This window comes from Amphiura filiformis, chromosome 13, assembly GCF_039555335.1.
Source record: "Amphiura filiformis chromosome 13, Afil_fr2py, whole genome shotgun sequence".
Lineage (NCBI taxonomy): Eukaryota > Metazoa > Echinodermata > Ophiuroidea > Amphilepidida > Amphiuridae > Amphiura > Amphiura filiformis.
Window position 1 is genome coordinate 66,537,479 of NC_092640.1, and position 15,387 is coordinate 66,552,865.

Genomic DNA, 15,387 nt, shown 5'->3' on the forward strand with positions numbered 1-15,387 from the left:
TTTGGAAATAAGCATACTGCAGTTACTGTCCGTTTTCCTATACACAATACACAGTGCTCTTTCCCATTGACGAGTGACCTCTACAAATAGCCCTACGTTAAAAGTATGGGGATATGACTAGTTAACGTCGCTGTGTGAAAAATAACCGGCCAATATAAAAAGTACTCTTGTAAAGTTCTAGAAAATATAGTTTTTAACATGTCCTAAATTTTTAGCTAATTTAGATGTTTGGAAATATTCGTACTTTGGTGTTTTAGTTAATGTTATAGGTAATAGTACATTGCCTAGTTAACGTCGCTGTGTGAAAAATAACCGGCCAATATTAAAAGTACTCTTCTAAAATTCTAGACAATATAGTTTTGTAACATGTCCTAAATTTTTAGCTAATTTAGGTGTTTGGAGAAGGTCGTACTTTTGTGTTTTAGGAAGGATATGTAAACGACAGATAACACCAAAAATACGAAGAAATTATTCCAAACCGTGTTAAGTCAACAATCATTATGTTGCTCATTTTCAAGAATGCTGGTTTACAAAAAGCACGCCATTGTCTCATTTCGTGAACAATAGTACACATACCATTGTTTCCTTTCGTTTCCTTTATAATCGGTTACCCAACTGAAGCTATAATAAAAAACTTTATTGCGATATCGCACATGAAAACAGTCACATGTGCACAGCCAGAGAAGATCCGATTTAATCAGTTGAGCTGTTTCAATGAGTGTTATCTTGGTTTAATAGCTTTTAATGGGGTTAAGTCCTGCAAAGGTCGAGATGAATTCTACTGTAGACATGACTGCATCATGGATGGTAGCATAAAAAATACATCATGTTTTTGATCAAATTTTCTTAGCTTTTTGCCGTTTTATTTAAAAGAAAAAGGACTAAATTACAAACGTGATTTTTAAACCCGATGGACTTGAACGCAAGCCAGTAATAATTATAGTGCTTTTGGATGCAAATGTAATATTTGCAGTTGCACCTTTTTGGAAAGGCAATGTAAAGACCTTTTTGCACATTTCAGAGATCAACAGCTGTGCGTGAGCAATATCAATTAACATTATTAATACTTTAATTTGAACAAATAAATGCAAAGTTCGACAGCATGTTGCTGAATATGACCACACGGATGAGAATATGGAGTACTTATTCATGTCAAAGGCAACATGCGTACTAATTTTCATAGTGTATACAGATTTTAGCAGTTCTTTATAAAAAAAAATAAAAGAATGGACTGCAGGTTGTATATTATGAGAACATTTCAAAACTATTCATAAAGGTCATCTGTATCATATCAATAACAAACTTCGCAGTTCTAACTATAGTCGGTAGCGTGGCCGAGCGGTCTAAGGCGCTGGTTTTAGGCACCAGTCATTTCGATGGCGTGGGTTCGAATCCCACCGCTGCCACATTTTTGACATTTTTTTTTTTTTTACATTTGATTCAATATAATCGGCAATTCAGTAAAATTTAAACTACCTTTCAGCGGCCCTGTTCACAGTTATTTATTTATTTTCTTATTCATTTTTTTCTGAAAATTTTATTTATTGGTCCAGTGATTGAATGATCGATTTAAAAAATAAAAGAATGGCCTACAAGTTGTATATTATGAGAACATTTCAAAATTATTTCATAAACGTCATCTGTATCATATTGATAACAAAATGTATATCAGTACTACAGAATAATCATAGCAGGTAGCGTGGCCGAGCGGTCTAAGGCGCTGGTTTTAGGCACCAGTCATTTCGATGGCGTGGGTTCGAATCCCACCGCTGCCACTTTTTTCATATTTTTTTAAACATTTGATTGTAGAATCGTCAATTTAGTAAAATATTAACTCCCTTAGGCCTCGTATCCATAGGCTGTTCCCTTGTGGCGTGTGCCCTTGTACCGTGTTTACTTTTTCCTATGTGACCTGCCACACAGACAACCTATGGAGACGGCCACTAAGCAAAACAAAGGTCGTTGTCTGTGTGGCAGGTCACATGGGAAAAAGTAAACACGGAACAAGGGCAAACGCCACAAGGGAACAGCCTATGGATACGAGGCCTTAGGCCCCGCACGCGTTATTTCTTTCTGCAACCATAATGGGCCGCAATGCGATAACACATAGTACATACATGTAATTATAGGCCTATGAGGCTAGATATAACACGAGTTTATTACCATTATTATTTCCTCTTACTTAATAAAATAAAAGCAATCGATAGAATTAAAATTCTACAACGGTTTACCTGGGGTTCGAACCCACAATCTATGTATCCATAGTCTAATGCCTACACGACTGTGCTATGATTCGTTGTGCCAGAAAGGTGTTTGTTTATGATACTTATTGATTACGGAATAAAGTGCATACACACAATATACTATTACTAGTATATTAGTACTAATAAATACGTATATAATCCTAACCCTAACCCTAACCCTAATCCCTAACCCTAACCCTAACCCTTACCCTAACCCTAACCCTTACCCTAAACCCTAACCCTAACCCTAACCCTAACCCTAACCCTAAACCCTAACCCTAAACCCTAACCCTAACCCTAACCTTAACCCCCTAACCCTAAACCCTAACCCTAACCCCTAACCCCTAACCCCTAACCCGTACCCTAACCCTAACCATAAGACCCTAACCCTGACAATAATGAACCTTGCCTCGGACTATGCGGTTAGTGATATATTGCGGCCCATTATGGTTGCAGAAAGAAATTAAGCGCCCCGCACACCGACATCGCCCGGTTAATAATTACATTATACAACCAGAGACACTGAAATGAATACACGGGATCGATACACGTAAATGTGCTATGCACGATTGATATTCACACGATAAATCTTTGGATACCGGGGTGGAAAATGATGAATATCTCCCGTAAATGATTTCGTATAAAGAAACCAGATGTGGTTCCTTGCACTTGAATATATATTTTGAACAGATATGATAGTCGTTAGTTTGCGCTTTGAGTAGCTTGCGTCTTGAGCTGAAAAAGTGACCAAAATTCAAGATTTTAAATAGCGCAGCGTAGACCCTCGTGGAGGTAGTCTCGGGCCAGACTGTATGTGGCTATCACGAACATACAGGATTGACGAGTGTCAGACCGACTTACACAAACTGGCTGTGTAGGAGACTATCGTAGAGGCAGTCTATAAGCAGATGACAATGGCGAATGTATGCTCGCTGACCGTACAGAGGTCAGTCACAGGCTAATGTCATTAGCCTTAGTCGGATGTCCTTCAGCCCACTATGCATTTAAAAACTATTAAACAGGTGGGAACACAATGGCCATGCGTGGCTGTGGATTCAACCTACCATGGCATTTTCTGCCATGAAGATATCGGGGCGATGACACTGTTCCCTTGTGGCGTGTACCCTTGTTCCGTGTTCACTTGTTCCCATGTGACCTGCCACACAGACAACGAACCTTTGTTTTGCTTAGTGGCCGTATCCATAGGTTGTCTGTGTGGCAGGTCACATGCATAGGGCCTGCACTTTGGCTCGACATTTGAAAGGGGCGTGAATTCATTTTTGGATACGCCCCTATTATAATTAGGTAATAGGCCCTACTCGACTCACACACATTCCCTATATGTATATACATGTACCACATGTAGTAAATCTGCCTGCTTTATCTGTATTGTGCCGTTCTTAAGCAAATACGGTAGTTAAACACGATTTCATCAAACATTATATAACAATAGCTCTTTTACAGTGTGCAATCATCCCGGGAAATAATTGGGCAATAATAGAGGATGTGCGTGAAATTATTGATTGGCTCCATACAAAGGAATTGAACCGGTGTCCTTCACCGTAATCATGGCGCAATGCAGTGCATTCAATCCATTCAATCAAACGTTGTCGTCAACCTATTTGATCGTATAGTGCATTTGTTATGTGTGTGAGACGAGCTGTCGCGGTAGATTGCAATAGCTTGTAATCATGCTTTTGTTGAATGAATTTGAGTACTCCGCCATATTTACGGTATGATACGTCATAATCTAGGTGATTATTTGCATTGGATGTCTTGAATACGCTGGCGAGGTTGTGTAATAATCGGATTAATACTATAACAGTAGGTGAATACAAGTTTTGAATATATCGCGTTGCAAAGCCCCATTCAGTGATCCCAGCGAAAAGTGAAAAAAAAATCAAATTGTTACTTTTATAAAAAAATTTAATGAAAACAATTGGCAAAAAACCCAAGAAAACGGCAGTATTGACGAAGTTGAAGCCCCATTCAAATACATGTAGCTAATTTATATATACTGTCAGTATATAAATTACAGATTCACGTAAATGCATTATTTTTGTCTTAAATAGGCCTACACGGCTTAGGGCTGAACCACTAGCAGAAGACACCAAGTTGATGTTTTATGACCTTTGACATTCTTTTGTGGCGAGTGACATGGTCAGTTCAATCATGAAGGTAGTAGAGAAGGAGTGTGCTCGCGTTAAGCTCATTACGTAAATCCTATTGTAAACACAATAGAGACAGATATACCTTTGATCTAATGATCATTGCCGATAATTTCTGGAATGACTCCGTCTAATGGGGGGTTCATATTTAGTAACAAGTAAATCACGTATGCGCAAAACATATATTATGGATGCGCATACATTTACTTAGCTCTTGAACTTGAATATTCATATTTCATTTTATATATGATGTTTTTACGATGAATATGTTGAAACATGTTGTTCCAGAATGTTTCTAAACAGTTTATTATGGAATGGTGCAGTTCACACACATTTTTAGGACGGGTAAAATTGTTTTTACCACTGTTTTAAAAATACGAAGATCTTATTAAAACAAATTGCACATTGTTAAGTTGAGGAATTCTCCCATCAAACGAGATGTATCTCAGTGTTGCCCGGTACTGCCCGGGTTGGTCCGATTTTATTTGTTTACCCAAAACTCTAACAATTGTTCCTCCCCCGCGGTTTCAAAATAAACCGCGTCCTGAGCCCTCTTTTAAACTAGGCAATGAAAGAGATGTAAAGCATAATGTGCATCATTTTCAACAAGTTAGAATGACTTAAGCTGTTTCAGCATATTTATAGCGCACATAAGTGTGCGACCATGCATGTATACAGCACAATAGATTATAAGTGATAATCGGGTTACATCATCAAAACGTTGATCTGGAAACCTCAAAGGGCGGCAATTATGATTGTACAATAGAATGCGTGCGAGCTTTCTCCTTCTCTACTACCTCCATGGTTCAATTCACGCCGAGTGTCCTTGACAGGTTTAACTCTGCTTCAGTGGTCATTCAACAATGAAGAATTCAACAATCCTACGTGTATGGACATTCCTCGTAAGGAATGAATTCAACAATCCCAAGCAATTGACGCGATTCCAAATACAGCGCGCCACCTACGATCACGCCTGGCTAATCTACTTCGCGCAGAGCATCATGGGTAAAGGTCGACATCCACGACGCGTCGACGATGAACCATCGACCAAGGAAACAGAAACGACGATTTTTTTTTCATTTCTGCCTCCTTTTTAAAGTTAATTTCGACAGTCATGGTTTAGGCCTACCTCTGTGCATGAAGGTAGTAGAGAAGGAGTGTGCTCGCGTTAAGCTCATTACGTAAATCCTATTGTAAACACAATAGAGACAGATATACCTTTGATCTAATGATCATTGCCGATAATTTCTGGAATGACTCCGTCTAATGGGGGGTTCATATTTAGTAACAAGTAAATCACGTATGCGCAAAACATATATTATGGATGCGCATACATTTACTTAGCTCTTGAACTTGAATATTCATATTTCATTTTATATATGATGTTTTTTACGATTAATATGTTGAAACATGTTGTTCCAGAATGTTTCTAAACAGTTTATTATGGAATGGTGCAGTTCACACACATTTTTAGGACGGGTAAAATTGTTTTTACCACTGTTTTAAAAATACGAAGATCTTATTAAAACAAATTGCACATTGTTAAGTTGAGGAATTCTCCCATCAAACGAGATGTATCTCAGTGTTGCCCGGTACTGCCCGGGTTGGTCCGATTTTATTTGTTTACCCAAAACTCTAACAATTGTTCCTCCCCGCGGTTTCAAAATAAACCGCGGCCTGAGAACTCTTTTAAACTAGGCAATGAAAGAGATGTAAAGCATAATGTGCATCATTTTCAACAAGTTAGAATGACTTAAGCTGTTTCAGCATATTTATAGCGCACATAAGTGTGCGACCATGCATGTATACAGCACAATAGATTATAAGTGATAATCGGGTTACATCATCAAAACGTTGATCTGGAAACCTCAAAGGGCGGCAATTATGATTGTACAATAGAATGCGTGCGAGCTTTCTCCTTCTCTACTACCTCCATGCTCTGTGAATGTTCAGAGTGTTAGGCATATTCCCACACAAAATAATGGGCATCAATTAAACCCTAGTATTTTCAAACTTTTCCGAACCCGATCCGAGGCGCTTGGGAAAATACTTTAGGCTCTCGTTTACAAGAAAAGAAAACACTGAAAATATGATTGGGGATAGGCCTACTTAGACCGTCGTGAATATATCCTTAAAAAAACCAATTTTTAAACCTTGTTTGATTTAAGTAAAGTAGGCCTAATTCTCAATATTTAGAATAACGAAATATTCAATACTGATAGGCCCTATCTTAACAGCATGGACAGCGTAAAGCATTTTTTTTTAATACGATTAAAACGTTTTCGAATTTCAAATGTAGGCCTACTCTATTCCTATTCAACCATTTTCGGTTAAAACTCGATGTCAAAAATGTTGATGTCTCTGATCGACCATCTAGGCATAGAAACCCGATGTCAAAATGTCAATTTTCGAGTTTGGATAGGCCTATAATAGCAAATGCTTTTGATGCAAGAAAATTTCAAACAGGAAATTTTATCTAAAACGCAAATTCGTGCCTTTTTAATTTCTTGTTTGGATAACTTTTCCCATAATTATTACCATGCGTGATACATGATTAAGATAAAAGCTTTTGGTTTTCATAAATGTGTTGAACGCTTGTCTTATTTTTATTTTTATTATTTTTTTCCTAACCTAGGCCTATTGATGTTTTACATTTATAACCTTTTTACAAACTTGAATAGATATTAATTAATCGTTTTAAAGCATTTTTCGTGTGACGTTTTGAAACGCTCTTTGTAGCATGATGTAGGCCTACTGTATGATCACGAAAGGTCGTAAATTTAGAAGCCATTTCCTTCTATATAGCCCTATAAACAAAACACTTTGGCCCCAATGTATAATGTCGGGAGAAAATATATAGGCCTACTTGTACTAAACAAATAAACCTGTTAATTTTTAAAATAAACTCTCGTGGTGCAATTCTGTCAACAAAATTACATAGGCTTATGAATCGGGGGCTGTGGGCTCACCCCCCTCAATAAATTTGGTGCAGGGCTCGAATAGGCCTACCCTTCTGTATGAATAGGCACGTTTTCATTTTCATTTAGGCCTATAAATGGCCTCCAAACTACATTGTTAAGCATGTTAAAGGGGCACTTCGTGATCCACAGCCTCATCCCCCACTTTTCTCAAAAAAAGTTGAGATTTTTATATCACTGGAAACCTCTGGCTACATAATGTTTATGTACAAAATATTTCTTGCAGATTAATTCGTTTTGCAAAGATATCGTGAAATTTGAATTTCGTTCTGGTGCACCAGAACGAAATTACAACGCATTGTCTATGGAGCAGTGTAATACACATAATCATGCATAACTCGCAAACACAAAATCGGAATCAACTGAAATTTTGGGAATAGTCTTTTTTCGTGGATATGTACTGAAAAATGTCATAAAAAGAGGATGCTAGGATCACGAAATACTCCTTTAAGTTATCTTGTTTTTGTCAAAAACATCAACTGCAAATTGTCCCTTATTGTGCAGTATATCCTTCACCGTAAATCGGTGTGGGGGTATGTCCCGGTTCGCCCCTTCAGTCTCAAATAAAGCAGGCCTAAACAATGCGTTCACCCCTCCAATAAAGTCCATCCCCAGATATGACCTCTTTACTTTGTAGGTTGAGTCCTTGATCCATGGGCCTGATCCATTATTTAATATGCAAGAAATGTCGACCCTCCGAATTTAAACCTTTCCAATTTGGCCCAAGTCCACAATGCCGTAAAGGTTGGGCTACACTACAGTTCAGTTCTTTTCACAGTGTTGACTTATAAAGTTATAATTTCATGAGAAAGAAAAAGAAAATGGGATTAAAATCTTTCCCATTTTCTTTTAAAAAAAAATATGTATAGGCCTAGGCCTAGGTGTTTAACATTGTCCAATTGAATATTTAGTCGAAAAAGTTTTTGATTTTTCAATGTGGTGCCGACCGATAATATGACTAAAAAGAAACTCATTCCAACCAACGTGTGCTATTTGGGAGTAGGCCTAGGCCTACATTAAAAGTAAATTTCCTTGGGTTATGAATTATTAAAGGGGAAAGCGGAAGTAAAAATAAAATATGAAAAAGAAACATGAATTAATATTAAAATCGGGCATGACATTGTGACACGATCTGGTTCATGGGGGCCAAAGGAGGCATTTTTGAAAACTGTGTTACTGTAAATATTATAGGGGGCCTATACATTACACGTACAATAGCTATCATTTTAAACTGAAAACACCAAAGGTCTAGCATACTTGGTTCTAAAGTTATGAAGTTTTTTCATGCATATTTTTTTGATATGCCTTAAAATAATGATCTTTTAAAATTCATGTACTCTTTTGCAGTTTGAAACTTTCTTCATCTTTATTATAAGGCTATGAGGTATTGTTGAACTTATGTATTAAAGTCTTAAATTGAAATACTAACAAAAAAATAAATGTTATTTTTATGCGGTAGGCTATGCGTACAATGTGTTTTTATTGCGATCGTAATTTTTTAATGTTTGATAGTAATATAATTAAAAATACAAATTTAGGCTAAAAATAAAATAAGAACAAATCAAACAATTACAATAATAACTAAAACGGCAAACCAATGTGATACATGTTTATAAGTAATGAGACATTAAGAATCTTTTTAAAATTTACTTGAATTTCTTTTGCTGTAGGCCTATCCGCGCGGCGGGCCGCTATAAGCGCCTTCATGCAAAAAAAACCCACATTTTTAGAAAATGTAGGCCGATATTTACAAAAATGGAACACCTATAGTATGGATGTGGGTGTTATATTATTATCGTATTGAACAAACAATAAATTCAGAAAGAATTAAAACAATTTATTCTAATAACCAAAATAAAACCTATGCGTTTTCCATTAAAAAAAGGACAGGCCTAGGCCTACTTCCCATTGACGCGCGTATCGGGCTGAAAAGCATCGTAAAGTTTAAAAACAAAAAAGGGCGGTTTTAGAAAATGTATAACAAAAAGGAAACACCTAGTTGGCCTATCAACATTAAGTTTGCGGGTTTTAGAAAAGGACATCTGTGAATATCAAACTGCAATATTTCACTTCAACACAGAAAATCTCAAAAAAATTCAAAAAGTACTATAAAACATCGTGTTTTTAGAGTAGGCCTAATAATCACAAACATGGTCAGCTATGGTTGATGAAAAAGGATGTCGACCCCAGACACGGGAAATGCCAATTTTCACTGCCGTCGTTGGTGGCGCGCTGTATTTGGAATCGCGAGAATTGTCTGAAACTGCTCTTCGGATGATGTATCATAAAAACTCAGTCGTCAAATGATGATAGTCATATAATGACCAAAAGATTATTACTGACTATATCATGGAAGACTGAGTTCCGCAGTCTTGTACAAAATCTGAATTTTGATGATTTTTACGATCGTCCGGATGAAAAAAAATCACTGAATGGGCCGTTAGTTCCCTCCTCTCCTTACACTGGCAATATGAATCAAAGAAAAATAAATACAATAAATAAATAAAACAAGAAAAAAAAGACAAAGAAAAGAAACAATAAAAGAAAAACAAATATGAAAAGTTCGAACAATATTTGGTTTATAAAATTAATGTGATCGTGATGAGGCTCGAACTCACCACCTTCCGATTTAAAGTTCGAAGCGCTAGTGTACCAAATTCTGATGCCTTACCAAGTGAGCTGTGCTCCTGAGATACGAAATAAAAATAAAATAATACACTGTATACCTGCTTGTGTCGGTAATTGATTTACTCAAATTCCATAATGGTACAGTGCAACAGAGCAATGATGCCCAAAATTTAAAAGCTATATAATTTATGACCACTATACACTACACATAAAAATACTAATACAAGGGAATTTCAACGTAAGAATCCAAACAATTAAGTACCAACATGCACAGCATTGTCCTTATATCACATTTGGGTTTTTAACAAAATGTTATCAAACCTCTACTGTGATTGGCAGCTGCACAAGGCATCTCTTTGATAGTTGATACTGGCCATCCATTCAGCAAGTGGCTACTAACTGACCTTCACAGGCTTGGATGAGCACTGTCATCTGCTACAAAACCATCACACTCTAGGACCTAGTCACTCCATAATGCTACAGGGAGCACAGTACTTTGACAATGGAGTGAAAGACTATTATTATTGATTAGGCGCGGATTTTAAAAGTACAGCTCCTATGCGTGTATAGCAAAAATCATGTAACTAAAGTACTAAATGCATTCTGCAAAATGCGCTCTGACCAATTTATAAAGCATTTCATTAGCTTTAATTTGACATATTGTTTGACATATTTGGAATTATGATAAATCATTAAATAAAATATTTATTAATTAATCAATTATGTCAATTAATTAAAAATTTAATGCAAATATGCATATTTCTCTGACAGAATTGTAGGATTTGACAAGAGCCATCTTTCTTGTAAGTTTGATTCTTATAACATACCGGTATCGTATTGCGTCCCGTTATAGTTGCAGAAAAAAAAAAAATACGCGTGCAGGACACACACACACACACCCACCCCCACACACCCCCTACCCCCAGAGGATCGTACCGTTTTACAATCGTATAACATTCATTGGCGCTAGTAGTAGTAAATTCCAATTTTCTTTCCTTTACCTCACTTGTTCTGCTCAAAATTAAAAGGGACATATCTGACAGTAAAAGCTTACATTTTATGGAAATTATGTTTAACTATTTGCTTAAACAGCACAAAACAGATAAATCAGACAAATTTACTATACATAGGCCTATACATGTATGGTATGCCAAGGACTGTTTAAGAATATAACATTAGATTTATGATATTTACTTCGAGGACTGTTATATATCAAAAATGTGAAAATATCAAATTTTAATAATTTGTCATAAAATTTGTATTATATCGTGAATTTCAAACAATGAAATTTATTTGATATCAGAAAGACATTCTTCGTATTCAGAATGCAATTCGATATGTCTGATGTGCTCTCATGTCCCACAAAAATTACTATCGAAACGCTCAAAACGCTCATTCCAGATCCCTTAATTTGGTTAATTTTCTTTGTCTTTTTTTTTCTTTTCTTGTTTTATTTATTTTTTTCTTTATTTTTCTTTGATTTATATTGCCAGGGTAAGGAGAGGGAACTAAAGGCCCATTCAGTGATTTTTTGATTTTTTTTCATCCCGGCGATCGTAAAAATCATCAAAATTCAGATTTTGGATACTAGACTGCGGAATTCAGTCTTCAATGATAGTCAGTAATTTTTATATTTTGGACATTATTATGACTATCATTTGAGGACTGAGTTCTAATGATCCGAGGAGCAGTTTCAGACAATTGCTTGGGATTATTGGGGCAGAGGTTATCTTTTGAATTCTTTCATGACCACTGAAGCATAGTCAAACCTGTCAAGGACACTCGGCGTGAATTGAAAGACCATGTCACTCGCGACAAAAGAATGTCAAAGGTCATAAAACACCACTTTGGTGTCTTCTGCTATCTAAAGGCCTATGGCTGATTTTGTACCTTTCGTCATTGTCATAGATGTGCTAACATAGCTTGCTAGTGCAGTGGTTCAGCCGAAAGCCGTGTGTCTAAGACAAAAAATAATGCATTTACGTGAGTCTGTAATTTATATACCGGTACTGACAGTATATAAATTAGCTACATGTATTTGAATGGGGCTTCAACTTCGTCAATACTGTCGTTTTCCTGTTTTGTTTTTTTTGCCATTTGTTTTTCATTAAAAAATTTTATAAACGTAACAATTTGATTTTTTTTTCACTTTCGCTGGGATCACTGAATGGGACTTTATAGCGCGGATTATTCAAAACTTGTTTTTACCTACTGCTATATAGTATTAATCCGATTATTACATAACTTTGCCAGCGTATTCAAGACATAGGTTATATGTAGGGATAAACTGTACATGGGTATAGAGGCCCTGCATGCTTTTATCGATTGGCTCCAAACAAAGGATTTGAACCGGTGTCCTTCACCGTAATCACGGCGCAGTAGCCTACAGTCCATTCAATCAAATGTTGTCAGTGTGCGAGACGAACGATGTATACATCTGGAGGTCACATTATCACTTATCATGCTTATTGTAAAAAGTTTGTCCAATGCATATACTGTGTGTATTGTTCCCGGGTATTGTCAATGCAGTCAAGCAAACAGGTATTATATTTTGAAAAAGCCGCTATAGTATATTCACAGGGGTGTCTTGAATGGCCAATCATATGGAACATAATCAAATTGCAGTGACTGCTTCCTTTGTTACCACATGTCAGTCATCTTGTGATTATTGGACCATGTAAACCTGCAAAAAACGAGCCAAAGTGCAGGCCCTATGGGAACAAGTGAACACAGAACAAGGGCACATGCCATGCCACAAGGGAACAGCCTATGGATACGGGGCCTAAGGCCCTGCACACCGACATCGCCCGGTTAATAATTACATTATACAACCAGAGACACTGAAATGAATACACGGGATCGATACACGTAAATGTGCTATGCACGATTGATATTCAGACGATAAATCGTTGGATACCGGGTTGGAAAATGATGAATATCTCCCGTAAATGATTTCGTATAAAGAAATCTTTAAAAAAATGAACTACGTGTTGTATTATTATCATGAAGATATTTCACAATCAGTTCAAAAAGGTCATGTATCATATTGATAACAAAATTTATATCGGAAATATTTGCATAGCAGGTAGCGTGGCCGAGCGGTCTAAGGCGCTGGTTTAAGGCACCAGTCATTTCGATGGCGTGGGTTCGAATCCCACCGCTGCCACATTTTTCAACATTTGATTCAGTAAAATATAAGTTACCCTTCAACCTGAATTGTTCAAATTTGTTTATTCATGCATTCATTTTCTTTTTCGTTCACTCTTCCTTCCTTTCTTTCTTTCTTTCTTTCTTTCTTTCTTTCTTTCTTTCTTTCTTTCTTTCTTTCTTTCTTTCTTTCTTTCTTTCTTTCTTTCTTTCTTTCTTTCTTTCTTTCTTTCTTTCTTTCTTTCTTTCTTTCTTTCTTTCTTTCTTTCTTTCTTTCTTTCTTTCTTTCTTTCTTTCTTTCTTTCTTTCTTTCTTTCTTTCTTTCTTTCTTTCTTTCTTTCTTTCTTCCTACAAATTGCCCATGTTGGAATAAGTGGATCATGGACTTTGTACTTTTTACATGTTTACCAACAATCCGCAAACAAATCCAATGATACTTCCCCGATTGAGGATACACGGGAAGGTCAAATGATAGACAATAACTAACAACTATTGTAGTCATGAAACATGTGAAAGGTCAAAGCTATTCTAATAACATTACTTCTCATTGTTGAATTAAGCGGTTGCAGGGTATTATTCTATACAGGGTGTCTCTGAAAGAACTGTACTATCAAAAACTTTAATTTTGTGGTATTTTAATGCTGCAATCAAACATGATTCTTTCATTGCCACAGTAAAACAGCTTTTTCATACTTTTTGAATTTTGAAAATAGACACTTCGGTTCTTGAGATATATGAACTTATAATAACGAGAATACCTTATTTTCAACTCGTTCCACGGACACAAATATCAATTAATATCTATATTTGGAGTACCAAGACTGCATTGTGACACCATGTTTTTTTAAGGCATTGAGGTTCGACATTATTATTTCTGAAGATAATGTCATAATCAGCTATTGCTCGACAATGACATACATCTAGGTTTATACTTGAAGCACACATGCATATTGTGCAAATATTTTTAAAAACAGAACGCTCATTTTTCATACTACAACATCATGCAGTTATTGTTAACTACATGTATGCACACAACACAGGGGCACTCACAATAGGCAATTGACCCGTACTGGTAGCGCTGTGTTGTAGATATAGGAGATGAACCAGTTAGCGTCATATATCAAAAAGTATAAAAGTTATGATTTTAGTACTTGCTCTATGTTTCAATAAATAAATAAATAAATAAAGAAATTTATATAGCGCATTATGCCAGGCCTCAATGCGCTGAACAGAGAACTACAAAAGTACATATTCTATTAGGCATAATACAACCAATACAAATTAATTAAAGCAAACACATTTAAAAACATTATAAAGCAATATTACACTTGAAAGAGAAACAGAATAGCATATCATATAATGAACAAAAGCATGATAATTATAAACAACACACTAAAATCCAAATCACTACTCGAATCCCCAGGAAAATTGAAGCCCACAGAAATCACCCTGACAGACCAAGGTAGACAACCGTCGACCAGCACATGACAAACAATCGTCCACCCGAGCCAGCCAAAAATTTGTCCCCGAGCAAAACACGCCAGAGACTCAAAATAGTGATCCAGGTCCCAATGTGACTTCAGACATAATAATTCAAAAACAGCAATTTCACAATATACAAATTAAATATCATTATCAAATTTACATCGATACATATATATATATAATTGAAACATTTGATTTAAAAGCGTGGATTTGGCCCGCAGAATCAAAACGCGAAAATAACAAACCCGACCGGCGGGGACCCTGCTGGAGAGGAGAGGTTGCCAGCACTTCACTCTCAGCGGCTTCATCAGCAAGTCGCTCAGTCAAATGCAGCAGGGCCATAAACAAAGCAGAAATAACACGCAGAAATGATAACCCTGGAGAGGAGAGGTTACCAGCACATCACTCTCAGCGAGATGGTCAGCATCTCGCTCCTGTGAGATGGAAAAACAGGCAGCGTTGAAAACAAATATTAATTAAATATTAAAAAGGTGTGTCTTCAGACGACTCTTGAAGGACGACACCGTAATAGAAGAGCGAACTTGAAGCGGTAGATTGTTCCAGAGTGAAGGAGCGGCATACACAAATGCACGTTCACCATAGAATTTGGTTGATGGTCGACTTGTGACAGTCAGAGATAACTTGTTTGATGAACGAAGATTGCGAACTGGTTTGTAGTAAGTGACGATATCGGAGATGTATTGAGGGGCGAGTTGATTGTGAGCCTTGTATGTCATG

General features: G+C 36.5%; 3 non-coding genes across 3 annotated transcripts; all 3 read left to right on the forward strand.

Moving 5' to 3' along the window:
• The first annotated feature begins 1,324 nt into the window (after nucleotides 1-1,324).
• On the forward strand, nucleotides 1,325-1,406 carry Trnal-uag (transfer RNA leucine (anticodon UAG)). Its single transcript has one exon. It is a non-coding gene; the product is annotated as a tRNA-Leu (tRNA).
• Nucleotides 1,407-1,693: 287 nt separating this feature from the next.
• Nucleotides 1,694-1,775, forward strand: Trnal-uag (transfer RNA leucine (anticodon UAG)). The gene has a single exon. It is a non-coding gene; the product is annotated as a tRNA-Leu (tRNA).
• An 11,326-nt stretch (nucleotides 1,776-13,101) lies between these two features.
• On the forward strand, nucleotides 13,102-13,183 carry Trnal-aag (transfer RNA leucine (anticodon AAG)). Its single transcript has one exon. It is a non-coding gene; the product is annotated as a tRNA-Leu (tRNA).
• Nucleotides 13,184-15,387: the final 2,204 nt, after the last annotated feature.